This window comes from Apodemus sylvaticus, chromosome 13, assembly GCF_947179515.1.
Source record: "Apodemus sylvaticus chromosome 13, mApoSyl1.1, whole genome shotgun sequence".
Lineage (NCBI taxonomy): Eukaryota > Metazoa > Chordata > Mammalia > Rodentia > Muridae > Apodemus > Apodemus sylvaticus.
The window spans coordinates 92,563,456-92,577,917 of NC_067484.1; the positions used below are offsets into that span (position 1 = coordinate 92,563,456).

Below are 14,462 nucleotides of genomic sequence, written 5' to 3' on the forward strand. Positions count from 1 at the left end.
ACTGTTTGCCTGCGCAGACCAGATAAAACCATTCTGCATCAGCAGTGCACTTCCACCCCAAGTGGGGCAAATGGCATTTTGTACAGTGGAGTCACCCAGGGTAAGGCACAGCCTGTGAGATGTTTTGTACAACCTGGAGCAAACATGACCAGCTTGTTCTCCTCAACCTCCTCACCATTTCATCTTTTCATGATTAAATGTCAATTTTTCCAAAAACATTCCTTTTTAGCATTTCTGACTTTGGCATTTGGCATAATTTCATGTGCTACTTTGTTGATGTGAGGGATGATACAGTGTTCTAAGTAAATCTGAATTGAGATCATAACTTTGGAGCCAAATTATATTGCTGGCTTCATATGGTATTTAGCAATCTTTCAATCCAGGACTGTGGACTTTTGTAGTACCTAATGAGTGTGAGTATACCTTTTTGTTCAAGGGTGGTATGATTTTAAGGCTGAACAGGAGTTAAGTTGGTGTGTGTTTAATTTCTGGAAAAGATAGATGTTTTAATTGTTAAATTATCTGCTTAATAAAACAGTGTATAATTCATTTCTTATTGACACAGTCCGGAGAGACAAAGGTGTTGGCTTAATAGAAGACCATTCACTCTTTTAGCCTCTAAAGTTTGTCAGGAAGATGTAGTGCAGTAGTATAAACAGAATGCTCTGGTGTGCATGGAGCGCTGACTAAAAACTGGCAGTTTAATCCTAGTTAGTTAACCCTGTGGTCCCTTCTCTCTGGGTCTTTACTACTTCATTTGTCTTGCTTTCAGAAGAGGTGGTCATCTAAGAAAACTTTTTGTGAATGCTGTGTGGTACGGTGGTACTCTCACACATGAGCTAAAGCAGGAGAGTCACCATGAGTTTGAAGACAGCCTGGACCATACACTGAGTTTGAGTCCATCTTGGGCTATATAGCGAGACTCTGCCTACTCCTCCTTTTCTCTTGGGATGGTTCTGTTTTGTCCCCAGAATCATTGCCTGCTGTCTAAGTAGCAGCGAGTGGTCCCTGCACTTTGATATCTGATGTAGAGGAGGCAGACAGGAAGTTGTCAGCAGCCCTGGTCACAAAGTGTAGTAGGCCTGCTTTAAATTTCAGTCTTTGACCAAATGTGTGATGGGTCTCTGTAAAGCAAAATGTCTACATTTCTACATAGTGAGGGACCAAGTGACTGCAGGTGCACAGGAGCATTGCACACTGCCCAGACAGCTTTCACTTAGTAACTCGTAGTTAATGCTTCAGACTTTTAGTAGACCTTTAAGATAGCGTTTCAGAAATGTGAAATTTCATCTCCCAGTAAGATGCATGAGTTTCCTTCTGAGAAATGAGGGGAATGAGAAGTGAATAATACTTTCTATGAAGTTTTTCTTTCTTCCTTTTTCACCATCGTCGTTGTTGTTGTCGTCATCGTTGTCATCATCATCCTCATAGCCATCATCATCTTCAGACAGGCCTTCAATACATTACCATGGTTGACTTTGAACTCTCAATATACTGACATCAAGCTTATAGAGTTCTGTTCTCTGAAGCTCTATTAAAAGAGCAATCATTATCTCTTAAGTCATAGACTTGTATCCCATTTGTGGCTCAGCTGCTTAATTGCTTCTTGGGTTTTTTTGTTGTTGTTGTTTTTGTTTGTTTTTTTAAATGAAGACCTGTTTGTAAATATGGTGGCCAGATAAAAACACAGGATCATCTTGAAGATGAACGGAGCACCTCCTTGTGGCCACACACCTGTTTGGTAGCTGCCTCAGAACACAGGGACGGCAAGGCATCAAACCTGTTCTTATTCTAATCTCCTTACTGTCAGTCACATTTAAAGACGCTTGGTTACTTAGATTGTTGTTTTTGAGGTGCGAGGGCCTTGTGCATGCCAGGTGAGGGCTCTGCCTCTCGGCCACACTCTCAGCCCACACGTGGATTTTAAAATGTAAAAATGTTAAACTTAATTTTATATTTTCAGGCATCCTGGGATTGTCTCTTGGCATTAGTCATTACTTTTTGCCTTCATATAGAGACACTTTTAAGAAAATACTCACAGGATTTTGCTAAAGAGATCAATCAGTCCTAAGAACACCTTTAAATTCTTAGTTGCTCTTTGGCTTTTATGCATCTAACAATGGAGTACTAACCCTTCGGATTTACCTGGTCTAATCATAGTTTATTCACAAGGAAAGCAGAGTACCAGACAGTCCAGTCACATCCATGATAGAGTGCGATAACTCATGGAAAAGAAGACAGTTCCAGTGCTTGTGGGCTTTTGTGAGTGAGTCTCATGCCTTGTGCTGTAATTTGTGGGTGTTTTTACTTTTGGGGGACATGCTATCATATGACCTAAATAGCTGGAGCTTTCATTATAAACTGTACTTAAATGAAGTATTATTTTGAGAAGATTTTAAATTCTTAAAAGAAAAAGCAACTAATTCATTGAGAAAACTGTAGTATTCCAAACTAAACTGAAATTTGTGTGTGTGTGTGTGTATGTGTGTGTGTGTTTGTGTGTGTGCCTGCGTCTGTCTGTGTGTGGTGATGGTGGTGGAGAGGCATGTGTAGGCCTGAGGAGAACTTAGGCTGTGGTTCCTCTGACATCACCCACTTTGTTTTTTCAACCTGGCAGTCTTGGCCTGGAATTTACAAGGTAGTCTAGGCTGGCCTGCAAGCCCTAGGGATCCACCTGTCTCCAGGCAAGCCCCCGGGGGCCCGTCTGTCTCCTGTGACCTCTAGGATTACAAGTGAGAGCCATGTCGCCCAGCTTTTTTTACTTGGGTTCTAGAGATCAAAGTCAGGTTCTCTTGGATGTAAGGCAAGTAGTCACTGGCTAAGGCATTGTAATCCTTGTGTTGATCTTTAAAAGGGAAAGAAAGCTACAGAAACACATGGAGATAGTAATACTGTTGTGTTTTTTTCTGTCACCAAATCTGAGACTATCGAAAAGCTAGAAATTTGTTTCACAAATTATATATTTCTATGTTTTCCTCATTAGAGTGTGGCTCTGGAGCACTACAGTGATACGTGGGAGCCCTGACTGGCACTCTCCTTGTATGATGCTGCGAGTGCTTAGTCAAACCAGTTTTACAGAGCCAGGAACCTGCCTGTTTGAAGTTGCTAGAAGCTCACTTATAAATTCACACACCTTCATGCTAACCTCCTGCAGCTGAGGAGGGGTGACCCAGATGTATGGTTTGGTGATGGGAGTGTGATGGACAGATGCGGAGTCGGGGCTGGACCATCTGAAAGGTTAGGATTCGTGCTGCTCCTCTGGACACAACACTGATACTGTTGAGGAATTGTGATTGTGTGGGCTTGCCACTCTTTCGAGGCATGGCCTCTGGTGTTCATTTAACTTGCTATGTTATGAATAGTGCTTCAGACATTTTGTGCCCCTGGCGCACCGCTGCTGCTCCTGCTGGCTTTTCCAGCTGTCTCCCCTTCTAGTTGTCTTCTCCCCTAGGAAGGTAGCATGTGCTCCCAGTCTGTCCTGCACCCTCACCTCGGAGTGTGTGTGTGTGTGTGTGTGTGTGTGTGTGTGTGTGCGCGCGCAGGCACAGGAATGCACTCGTGTGCTCCCTTTTCTTCTCATGTAGGAAGCTGCTGTCTCTTTCCCTGCTGTAAGCGGTTCTTGTCTTCCGCACCTTTCCTTCCTCACAGCCCTTGCTGTGTGTGGACTCCTCTCCAGTGTGATTCCCGAGACATGGCACTATTCCTTGCAGTTTCTTCATTCCACCCATCCACAGAAGCGGTTCTTACCAGTGTTGTTCAGTGAGAGGCTATGTTTGTTGTTGCTGTTTGGGATGGGCGTTTATGTAGTCCAACTGGCATCAAACTCAAGTGGCTAACCTTGAACTCTTGACCCTCCTGCTTCTGCCTTCTTAGTGCTGGTATTACAGATGTGTGCAATAAACCTGGCAAGAGAACACTTCCGAATCATCGGTTTGCTTTTCTGGAAGATTCGACATTTGCCTGGGCCATCCGTGATGTGATGCCTCTCTTCTGTCCTCTGTGGCCTTAAGTACTGACTTCACCCCGGTTCTAACTGTTAGGCTGACATCATTTCCCTCTAGTCCCCTGTCCATCCCAACATACATTCTCCCTGGCTGCTCTGGTAAAGCTCCCAGGATAGTTCTATGGAGGGGTGCAGTGTCCTAATCCCAGGTTCCACCCTTCAAAATTAGGTTAGGTGCTCCTCCTGTCCCGGACTTCTGGTTGCCACATTGTATCATTACATACAGTGCGCCCTGAGCTTTTTAAAGGCACAGGCTCCTCCTTGTGTCTGTAGCACAGGGCTTGGCAGGTTGTAGATGGTTAGTAGACGGCTGAGTGGATGAGCAATGACTACAAAAGGAAACACAGCCCTTGAGTCCCATCAGTCTCCATCTCAACTCTGCTGCTTCAGCTTTAAGCAAATGGATACCTGCTTGGGAGTTCCGCTTCCAAATCTGAAACCGGAGATTCAAGTGAGCAGGGTCACGTGAAGTCATCAGTACAGTGCCCCTCCCCCATTCCAGTATCCTTGTAAACTGCCTTCTAAAACAAAGTCCCTTTGTTGTTTATCCCTGCTGTGGGGACCTTCTGTAAGCTGAATTCTTTTTCTAGATCTTTGGGCCTGGAAGAGAAATTTTGTAGCCAGCGCCTCCTCCTCATGGCCAAGTGTTCTTAGTTATCAGTCTAGAATTTTCAAAGACACTGTGAAACTTTCCAGACATGGATTCCAAGTTTTCTGACTGAGTGGTGTGTGCCTTACAAATAGACTGGCCACAGATCTAAAGGAACACGAGGTACTCTGGGACTTGTTAAATAAACACCAATTTTGTTTATCACAGCCCTGCTCAGTAAAGTCCTCTTCTAGGTAGAGAACAGGTGTGTACATTTTAGAAGTTAGTTTTCTTTGGTTTCTCTGCCAGAGCCTCATAGTTACCCAGAAGTCTCATTAGCATGTCAGAAGTGTGTATTTGTCTGGGGGGAAAGTCTGCCTCTGCAGTCCTGGTCTGTCCTTCAAGGCTGGTCAGGCTTTTAAGTGGTCAGCAGAGCAGAATGTTTGACTCTTTGCTAAGCTCCAGCTCATCCCCCTGGGGTGTAAATGTGTAGACTCTCAGCTTTAGGGATAGTGAGCCCTTCTGCAGCAGCCAAGACTGAAAGAGCATGCCTTTTGCCTTAGTGAGTTTCCTCAGCAGCAGCGTGCTGGCCGTTTAAAAGTTGTCAAGGAGAGGGCTTGAGCACAAGGCCACTCTAGGACCTTGCAGGAGCCCGTGTGCACCGCTAACGCCAAGAGCCAGGATCCCTTCTCCTTGGAGAATCTCAGCTTAGAGGCTGTGGGCAGGCGCTGTCCCCGCGGCGGTCCCTACCTGAGCTTCCTGGAGCCGGCACACCAGGGAAAGAGGAGGAGGGACTGCGACCACAAGGAAGGGAACCGCCTGCTGTAGGCTGCAGGCCACACCGCCCGCCCGCCCGCTTGCTCTCTCGCTCGGCTCAGCTCCGGCGGCGGCTGAGACTCTGCGGGGCGGGTGAGCCCTGGAGGGCGGGTCTGAGGCCGAGCCCAGCAGCCAGGGCGAGGGGCAGCGCTGGCCTCTGTGGTCAAGCGGCAGTGTATTGGGCCACCGGCCGCGCCTCTGCCCGACCTTAACCGCTGCTGGGAAGGCGGGCGCAGCTGCCCGACTAGGGGCGGCCGCAGAGGTGACTTAGGGAGACCTTGCGGTACTGCCCTGGGTCCTGTCTCACGGATCAGATCGTGTCTGGAGGGGAGGAGAGCAGGCCGAAAACATCTGTGTTGAAGCTTGCTGAGGAGCTGGGGTGCAGCGCTCCAGCCTGGGTCTTTAAGACCCAGCCCAGGTAGGTAGGTTTGTGTGCTTGTTCAACCCTTCCCTGGAAGGAAGCTCTGGTGGATGGGGGTGGGGTCTCCCTCCCCCCTCCCGCCTCCCTCCGCACAACGCAAGAAAGAGGGGGACAGCCAGATGTGATCCAGGGATGTGAGTTGATCCAAGAATAGTTGGAATGGTTTGTGCAGAAGCCCAGTGGAGCCGTGACTGCCTGGGGCGCGGTGATTAGCCATGAGACCCAGTGTCCCCTTTTCCTCCTCCAGTGGGGAGGGGTGGGGTGGGGTGGGGTGGGCGGTCTGCCTGGTGTTTGTCCCTTGGATTCCTAGAAGAGCCCCCAGGGAACAGCCCTTGGCTGTTGTTTCATGTTTTATATTAGTATTAGGTCAAGCCTGGCTGGAGTGGGAGGAGTAAGGCAGGGAAAGACAGTTGTCCTAAATAACCTTCCAAGTTAGTGATTTTCATGTCTCTTCTCTGACATTGACATGAACTTAAACCGGGGCAGTTCCAGAGATCGCTGAAATTCCTAGAGCCAGCAGTACATGTGGGGATGGAGGAGAGAGAAGTCATGTGTGTGGTGGGGGCTTTCATTTTCGAACGTTTTTGATGAAGGGTTTTTCATTACTCAGAAGCTGTCTTTGTAACTTAAGCTCGCTGGGATCTCGCTCCCTAGCACTCAGAGGACCTGGTTTTCAGTTGCGCTGGATTTTTTTCTTTGGAGGGAAATGGTCAGGAGTGAAAGATAGGAAGGGAGGGGAGAGCTGAGCATAGATAGCTCTTCAGAGTTATTGAAGCTATTAAAAGTTTCTTCATTTTAATTAGATTCAAGGGCGGCATTTGGCTCTGAAGGCATAGCATTGCTTGGCAGAAAGCAGTGTGAATAGAGAAAAATGCTTGCAATTCGTGTTGGTGGACTAAGTGTAGGGTAGATCGTGGGGCAGAGAATAAACGTTCCATCCCACAGACTGGAGCCTCACCTGCAGTGTTTGGTTGGCACAGGGACTGGTATTTGGCAGGGGAGTTCAGTTCTGGTCTGGTAAGTGTTTAATCTCAAGGTAAGGACCAGGTAGTTATTTCAGCTGACGTCTCCGTGTTACCTTTGCCAGAACTGGAGCGTTAAAGGAATTTGGATCCTTGTGAATGTAGTTGCTTGACTGTAGTCCTCCTCTTTAGGAGCCTTTTATAGATTAATTTTCAAGAACTTCATTGATGGTAAAAAGACCCACATAATATTTTTGCTGGGCCTTTCTGTACTCTACAAAATGGGATGGTATAACTCAGCTATCCCATAATAAAATTAAGTGCATTACTCACACATACGATAGTTTATAAAAGTACATTTAAAATAGTATATATAAACTGATGAGCTCTTAATACTGTGGGGGGCTCGTATCTGTTATCTCAGTACTCCGGAGAGGGTCCTGCAGGATCCAGAGGCTCAAGATTTTTTACAGAAGCAACCGAAAGGACAAGTGTTAGCAGAGCCCAGCGGCTGAAGTGCTGGGGAGAGGGCAAGCAAGGCTCTTCCTCAGACTGTGGGATGTGCTTAAAGAGTTTCAAACTTAGGCTGGGAAGTTAATGTCACCCAAAGATTTTTATCCAGGGAGAGATTTGATCAGGTTTGCTATTTAGGAGAGTTAGGAGACAGCCTGCAATCAGGACACTGAAGTACAGGGATACAGGAGAGAGAATAGAACTGAGTCAAGTTTGTTACTTAAGCAGAGGAAGTTACAGCATAGAGAGATTTTACAAAGCATAAATCAGAGCTAGACTGATTGTGAGGCATGAAGGGAAGGTGGAGCTATAGCTGACTCCCAGCCTCTGGTATAAATTACTGCATAGGTAGGGGATAGGAATGTGGGAAGGTGAGTTAGCTCTGTTTCTGACATGTGAACACACCCTTACTTGTCCTATAAAAGCTTGGGAATCACTGGTCCTTCTAGAGTTCAGCTAACATCCTTTGCACTCACAGCCCCAAAAGTGAGTAACACCACAGGGCCAGCCTGACTGCAGGGGGGAGAGCCCCAAAGCAGGTGAGGCCAGGGCCAGGATGTGCAGGAGTCCAGGTGAGAAGTGGAGTGTGACCAGGCAGGCAGTGGGCTCTTGGGTGTGAGGAGGTTTATACTCAGGAAGAAGCAGACTGCAGCCAGCAGGGCAGCAAATAGAAGGTAGTAGAGATTATAGCGGCAGACTGTGATTATCTCAGATGTCTGTGATCTGCAAGAATGGCAGTTGTGCTCTGTCCTTCCAGTCCTTATGTCTAGGATTTCTTTTTCTTGTCCCTAAGTTATTGATAAGGGCTTTTGGCAGTGTTGGGCAGACGCTGTGATAGTGAGTCCACATTTTCCCAAGATTTAAAACAAACAATTGTAACCTCTGCCAATTAAGTAAAAAATAGTTAATAAATATCACTTAGTATATTGATGATATTCACATTTCATTCTTATATCTTTTAAAATCAGGAAAAATGCTAAACTTTGGATTTTACCTTCTTTTTATAAGTGAGAATGGCTTGTAATTTTTGTTTGTTTGTTTTCATCAGGTTCTTCTATGAAGGTTTTTCTAATACCATAAAATCAATTTGGTAGTATTCACTCTTCTATTGCTCCTTACAGCTTGTGGAAAATTGATCAAGCCTTTGAAGTTTAGTAGAAAAGTTTTAACAAAACTACCTTTATAAGTTTTGTGAACTAGTATTTAAATATATTAACTAATTATACTAATTATAGGACCACTTAGGTTTTCTAGTCTCTCTCTCTCTCTCTCTCTCTCTCTCTCTCTCTCTCTCTCTCTCTCTCTGTGTGTGTGTGTGTGTGTGTGTGTGTGTGTGTGTATGTTAGCTTTGGAAAGTTATGTATTTCTAAGGATATCCCCTTTCCATTAAAGTTTAGATGTTTCTTGTTATGAAGATTTTGTTAAAACTCCTTTATTGACTTTTAAATTTATATTGGATCTATAATTACCCCCTTTTCAATATATATTCCTAGAATATTTCTGAAAGCATCTTTTCCTTTCTTCAGTCTATACCTCTCAAATAAATTTTGCTACAGCTTTGCTTGCCTGCATTTTCAAAGATCTCCCTTTAGCTGTGACATCTACTTTACCTTATTACTTTAAATTAGAATTTACACTCTTCTCTCACTTTTTGTGAGTTAACCTTTTCCTTATCGTTTGCACGTTAATTATACTTTGTTCTCTGGAAATATATACTTTGTTCAATCTTCTTTTCTAGATTTTAGCTGTTCTTATGTTTGGGTAGTTTGAAATTTAGTGAATGTCATTGCTAGCTTTGTCCGCTACTTTATGGACTCTGTCTAAGGTTGCATTTTAAAGGTTGCTTCTTGACAGGCTGCAGATACGAAGGAGTGAAGTACAAGCAAATGCTGTCCTAATATTCACAATAATTTCACCTGAAGCAGAGGTGGTTCCTTCCCCTGTCACCTCCCTCCGTGCTCTGCATCTCCCTCCATGGGCTCTCCTCCCCTGGTGACTCATGTTCCCGCCACACACGCTTGATTCTTCATGCCAGTCATTTCCTCGTCTCCTTCTTTTATCCCTTCTTGCTTTGCCATAGTTTCTTTAAAAACCGTCTGGTAACCATCTCCCAGGACACCATGTATCTGAGTTTAAGTGCTCACGGGTTCAGTGTTAGTCACTACAGGTGGACAGCCTGGTGGGGGATGCCTAGACGGGACAGTAAAGCAGCTGCTCCGTGGGACTGGAGGCCCCAGTTCAGGAAGCAGGGAGAGCTTGGCTTGGACTCCGGGCAGGCCTTGTAGCAGGGCTCACCTTCTTCGTGTGCCATGGGGTTTCTTCTTCACTCCTTTCCATCACAAGTTGTGTTGAAACTGATATGGGATAAGAATAAATCTATTAGCCGGGCGTGGTGGCGCATACCTGTAATCCCAGCACTTGGGAGGCAGAGTGTGAGGCCAGCCTGGTCTATAGAGTGAGTTCCAGGACAGCCAGGGCTACATAGAGAAACCCTGTCTCAAAAAAACCAAAAATAAATAAATAAATAATAAAATAAAATAAAGGAATAAATCTATTACTAGTTTTATATTTAGGCAGTCATCATATGCTCTGTAGCATGGTTCCAGCATGGTGTACTAGAGGAGAGACACCATGATGGAAGGCAGGGGCAGCAAAGGAGATGGGAGCAGCACAGAGCTGTATCCCGCCTTGAGACTCTGAGAAGCCTGTGCCCTGAGAGTGTCTGCCGTGCTGCGTGCGTGCGTGCATGCCCGTGCGTGCGTGCGTGCGTGCGTGTGTGTGTGTGTGTGTGTGTGTGTGTGTGTGTGTGTTTGTGTGTGTTTGTGCATGCGTGCATGCGGGATGCCCGCTCTTCTTTACTAAGCTCCATTTGCTGTGGGGGTGGGGGTGGGGTCCCAGCTGTGTTTTGAGCAGCCAACTTCTGCTTACAAGAATGTTTCTGTCATAGATACTGTGTTGTTCTGAACTCTGAACAGTTGAACGAGAAGCGATGCTTTCTGAGTATAACATTGTTCATTTTGCATGTGATAGAGAGGATTTGAGTATACGCCTCATTTATTTGTTTTTTAGTTCTTCCTGAAAATTGAAAATAATACGTCCATCTTGTGTGACATGTTTCACTAGTTATTATGGGTTTCTTTGGGATTACATGTAAGTACATGGACTGATGAAAGTAAAGATAACCCTCTAGTCTGCTGAAGCGACTCCATGGAACACAGTTTAAAAAAAATAGACCTGTGCTGATTTCTCAGAGGAAGGGACGAAGGCCTGGAGACACCTTGCTTAGCTGTCCAAGCTTGTGTAGGAAGGAGGATGCAAAACTTAGAGGTGAGTCCAGAATGTTGCCTCCAGGTTTGAGTCCAGTGTTGCCAAGGAACAACAGCCCTGGCAAATATAGCTGTAGTCACTCACAGGACAGTGTGCCACACCTTTATCTGTGTCGTGTGGTCTTGGTATGAACTACTTTCTCACCTTGACAAAGGCACATCATGCTTAGAAATAAGAAAAGCCAATGGCCAAGAATATTGACTTCAGTCTTTGCACAGAATACCTGTATTCAAGGCACACAACGGGAAATTGTCTGTCTTCTTGGGAGAAACTCTGCTTGGGATAAATTGTGATTTAGAAGAAAATAGAGCATGTCCATTTGTCTAGATAGTCTAAATATCATCCAAGGTTAAGCTAGACTGTCAGAATGTTTTAGCCTGGGCTGTCTTGCCATGATCCTCACTGAGGAGTTGAACCTTGGATGTACACCGCAGGTTCTTTGGGGGTGTTTTTGAGGAAAGATCTTTGTCCAGTGCACTTACATCCTCCTGAGCTGGATGAGAAATTAGAGCTGAGGGCAAAGAGGGAGTTGTTTTCCCTGAAGAACTGCATATTTTTCTCTCCTTGTGGACAATTAAAGGTTCATAATTGATTGTATCTCTCGCTCTGTTTTGGCCTTTAGAGAATTGAGGGCCACACAAATGGCCTGTCCACAGCATCTGCATAGACTTGGCCACACAGGAGTCCTATTCCAAAGATTGCCAGAGTCTTCTCTGTGCTCATGGCTTCACTGTTTGGCAGTCTCTGAATTGCAGAGTTGTCTTGTGAACTAGTTGAATAAGCTTGTGTCCCAGAGTACATTGATGTATAGGAAGTACATTTAGGGATTTTCCTTTAAGTAAGGTTAGTTAGTAGCTTTATGCCAAGAACACTTGCATTTGACTTTTACTTTGTTGTAGATAGTTTCAGGGTCCCAAATTAAATACACAGCATATAATATGATGGGAGCCTTTTAATTTTTTTCTCTAAATCAGTTTAGCTATATATTTTAGTCTAATATTTGGAGAAAGAATTTTAGGGTATCAAACACAATGGACTTTCCTTAACTATACTGATGTATCATTCAGTGTTGCTACATGGTGGGAAGGTGTGCCTTAATGTGCCCCCTCCCCTTTCAAAAGCTCCACAAAGCAGGCGTGGTTCTCTGTGTGCATGCACATGTGAGTGTGCACAAGTACCAGGCCAGAGGTTGGCATCTGTTTCTTCCTCTGTTGCTCTCTGTCTTACTTTTGAGATCGATTTCTGGCTGGACCTGGAAGCCCAGCAGGGCCCTGAGATCCTCTTGTCTCTGCATCCGAGTCCTAGGCTTACTGGTTTGCCTGTTTCCTTGGGTTGGTGCTAAGGACCCAAACTCAAGCTCTTGTGCATGTTGTAGCAAACATGTTACCCACTGAAACAGTTCCTCAGCCCCAATGCATGCCGTTTTCTTAAATTAAGGCTTGACTTACATGTGTTTTATTTTTATACTATCCTTCTGTGTTGTAGATACTAAATAATGGTTTGCTGTCACATTTTCAAGGATTATTACTTTATCAAACAGAATCGTGCATATAGAGGTATAAAATATGAGGTAAGGAATGGTGGTACAGGGGGGTATGTGGGCCAAAGGAAACAGATATTTCTTAAGTTGAGGAAATGATAGACTTGATTTGAATTAAAAACTCAGAATGTTTTATATTGAAGTTAGTTTTGATCTTTAGCCATGGTTATAAACACAGAGTTCCTAAAAGTTGTAAAGAAAAGAATGTATGATTGAAACTTTAGAAAATGTAATCACAATATTATAAAGGAGTCCTCGATGTCATTGATTCTTCTTATTTGCAGGCATCCTTTCCACAGCTTCTGGCAGCCAGGCACTCGCTATAGCAGTGTGTAAACACGTCTGCTGATGAGCAGATAGGTGTGTGTGTTCCAGTGGCTAAGAGCTAGCATCCTGGCACACACAGATGTGCTTTGAATTCAGACCCCGGACTTGCTTACTGTGTAATCCTGATGTCCTATAACATGGCTGTGTTTGGGCTTGCTCATTTGTATACTGACAGCTTCACAGGTCTGTGGGTGAGGAAGATGTATCCAGAGTAAACAGCGTGGCTGCTGGCTCCTTCCTGCCTCTGCTCCTGCTGCATGGCCCCTGTGAGACGCTCGCTCTTCTGTAGGAGGATAAGAAGTGTCAGAAGGTTAAACTTCCTTTCAGGGTGAAGTTTTTCCTTTTCTCTTCTTGAACTCATGGACCCAGGTCAGCTGTTGAGTGTGAGTGTTTCTTCTCTCAAGTGAAAGTTTCTCAGCTATTTGGAACAGCTAGAAAAATTCTCTTCCCTAAGCCAAGTATCTCCTAGTACCTTCAGACTGTTGCTGTGTCAAACATTGCAGATGACGGTCTTCTGTTCAGTGAGAAAGGGTACTTTTTCTTAAAAGTCGCCCTTCACAGGCAGGAATTGTGTGAGGAACGGGAGTGCAGAGCTTTGCTTCTCGGACAGCTCCCTGCTAGTGGGGGCTCTGCTCCTGCAGGTCATAAGACCTGCAGGTAGCTCTGACTCCCCTGTGGGGGCTCTGCTGCTGCGGGTCACAAGACCTGCAGGTAGCTCTGACTCCCCTGTGGAATATTCTTTTCTTTACACCTCCTTGCTGTGGTCTAAGGATATGTGGACCTGTCTAACCTATCAGAATGTTAAGTGTTCCTCAGCAGAGAACATTCTCCTAGGTATTTTCTTCCTACTCTCTGTCAGCCTTTGATCTACAGATGTGTCCTCAGTGTGGCTCTTCCCCTGGGCTCCCAGCATTCCTTTCTGCTTTGTAGACCATGTGTTCAGCACTTGGAGACTCTAGCACACTCAGTGATTTATCTCGTGTCTTCCCCCTCAGAAGTTAGTAAATGGAGTAAGCACAGCATTGTCCCCTTAACCAATGTGGATTCCCTGTGACCTGGGATGCCTGGGATGGGGTGGGTGGCTGGCGAACTCCTGTTGGGTGAGGAGGCCAGGGACTGAGACACTCTTTTTTTTTTTTTTTTCACTGATCAAAGCCGTAAACTTTAATGGCGCCGGACCTTTTAACAGTTTGGGCAAACCCTCCCCCCAGACTCCAGGCTGAGTTCCGGTGGAAGTTGTCTAGCTTCTCTTGGAGGTCTTCGTCTTGACTGCTCCGGCAGCTGGGTGGGTCACCTGTTTAATTCAGGAATCCCTATACCTGGAGGAACAATGAACTTAACCTTTACTACGTGCGCTCCACCCTAGGTGGAGCAGGATCCTGGCTAACTGGGAGAAGTTAACCTTGACCAAAGTCAAACTCTGACCAAGTGCAAGACTGCCCCAATATGGCTCTGTACATGTCCTCCCTTTTTTTATTAATTTGAACACGAGGAGGTAGAAAACAAGTGGATAAATATCCTTCATAAGAAGGCGGGCCTTAACCAGGAGGGGAAGCATTGACCGTAATTCCTCTTAAATATTGTATAACGTCTTTTTCAGAGGAGGGGTAATAGGCTCCCTTATTATTTTAAGGACAGCCTCTCGACGTTAACCCCTATGCAATTAGGTGTACTTCCTGGGGACTCAGAAGCAGAAATTCACCTCCCCATGCAGTGCTTTGCCTCGCACGTCTCGCTGGTACCCATGTTTGTTCATAAACAAACACACATAGATCTGAGTTCTATGTGGCTCCCTCTTTGGAGATCCACTTGTGTAAGTTTTGAAGCCAGGGGGGTCTGCAAGTGTCTTTAACAGACATGTAATCTCTCCATCCAGGTGAGCCTGGGTGGAGACAGCCAGTCTGCTTAACAGACAAGGTCAAGAGTTAAAGGTGGAATAGGATTAACTTGTCCCAGAAGTATCC

The 14,462-nt window shown here is 45.2% G+C and overlaps 1 protein-coding gene across 10 annotated transcripts in view; it reads left to right on the forward strand.

Annotated features, from left to right (window-relative positions):
- Positions 1-14,462, forward strand: part of Osbpl1a (oxysterol binding protein like 1A) — a 187,096-nt gene that overhangs the window by 69,262 nt on the left and 103,372 nt on the right. The window contains exon 1 of one of the 10 annotated variants that reach the window (XM_052201470.1): positions 5,224-5,826. The exons of the other annotated variants lie outside the window; for them this stretch is intronic. The gene's annotated coding sequence lies outside the window, so the exon portion shown is untranslated. Of the gene's footprint in view, positions 1-5,223; positions 5,827-14,462 lie in introns of those variants that run through there. 10 annotated transcript variants of the gene reach the window in all.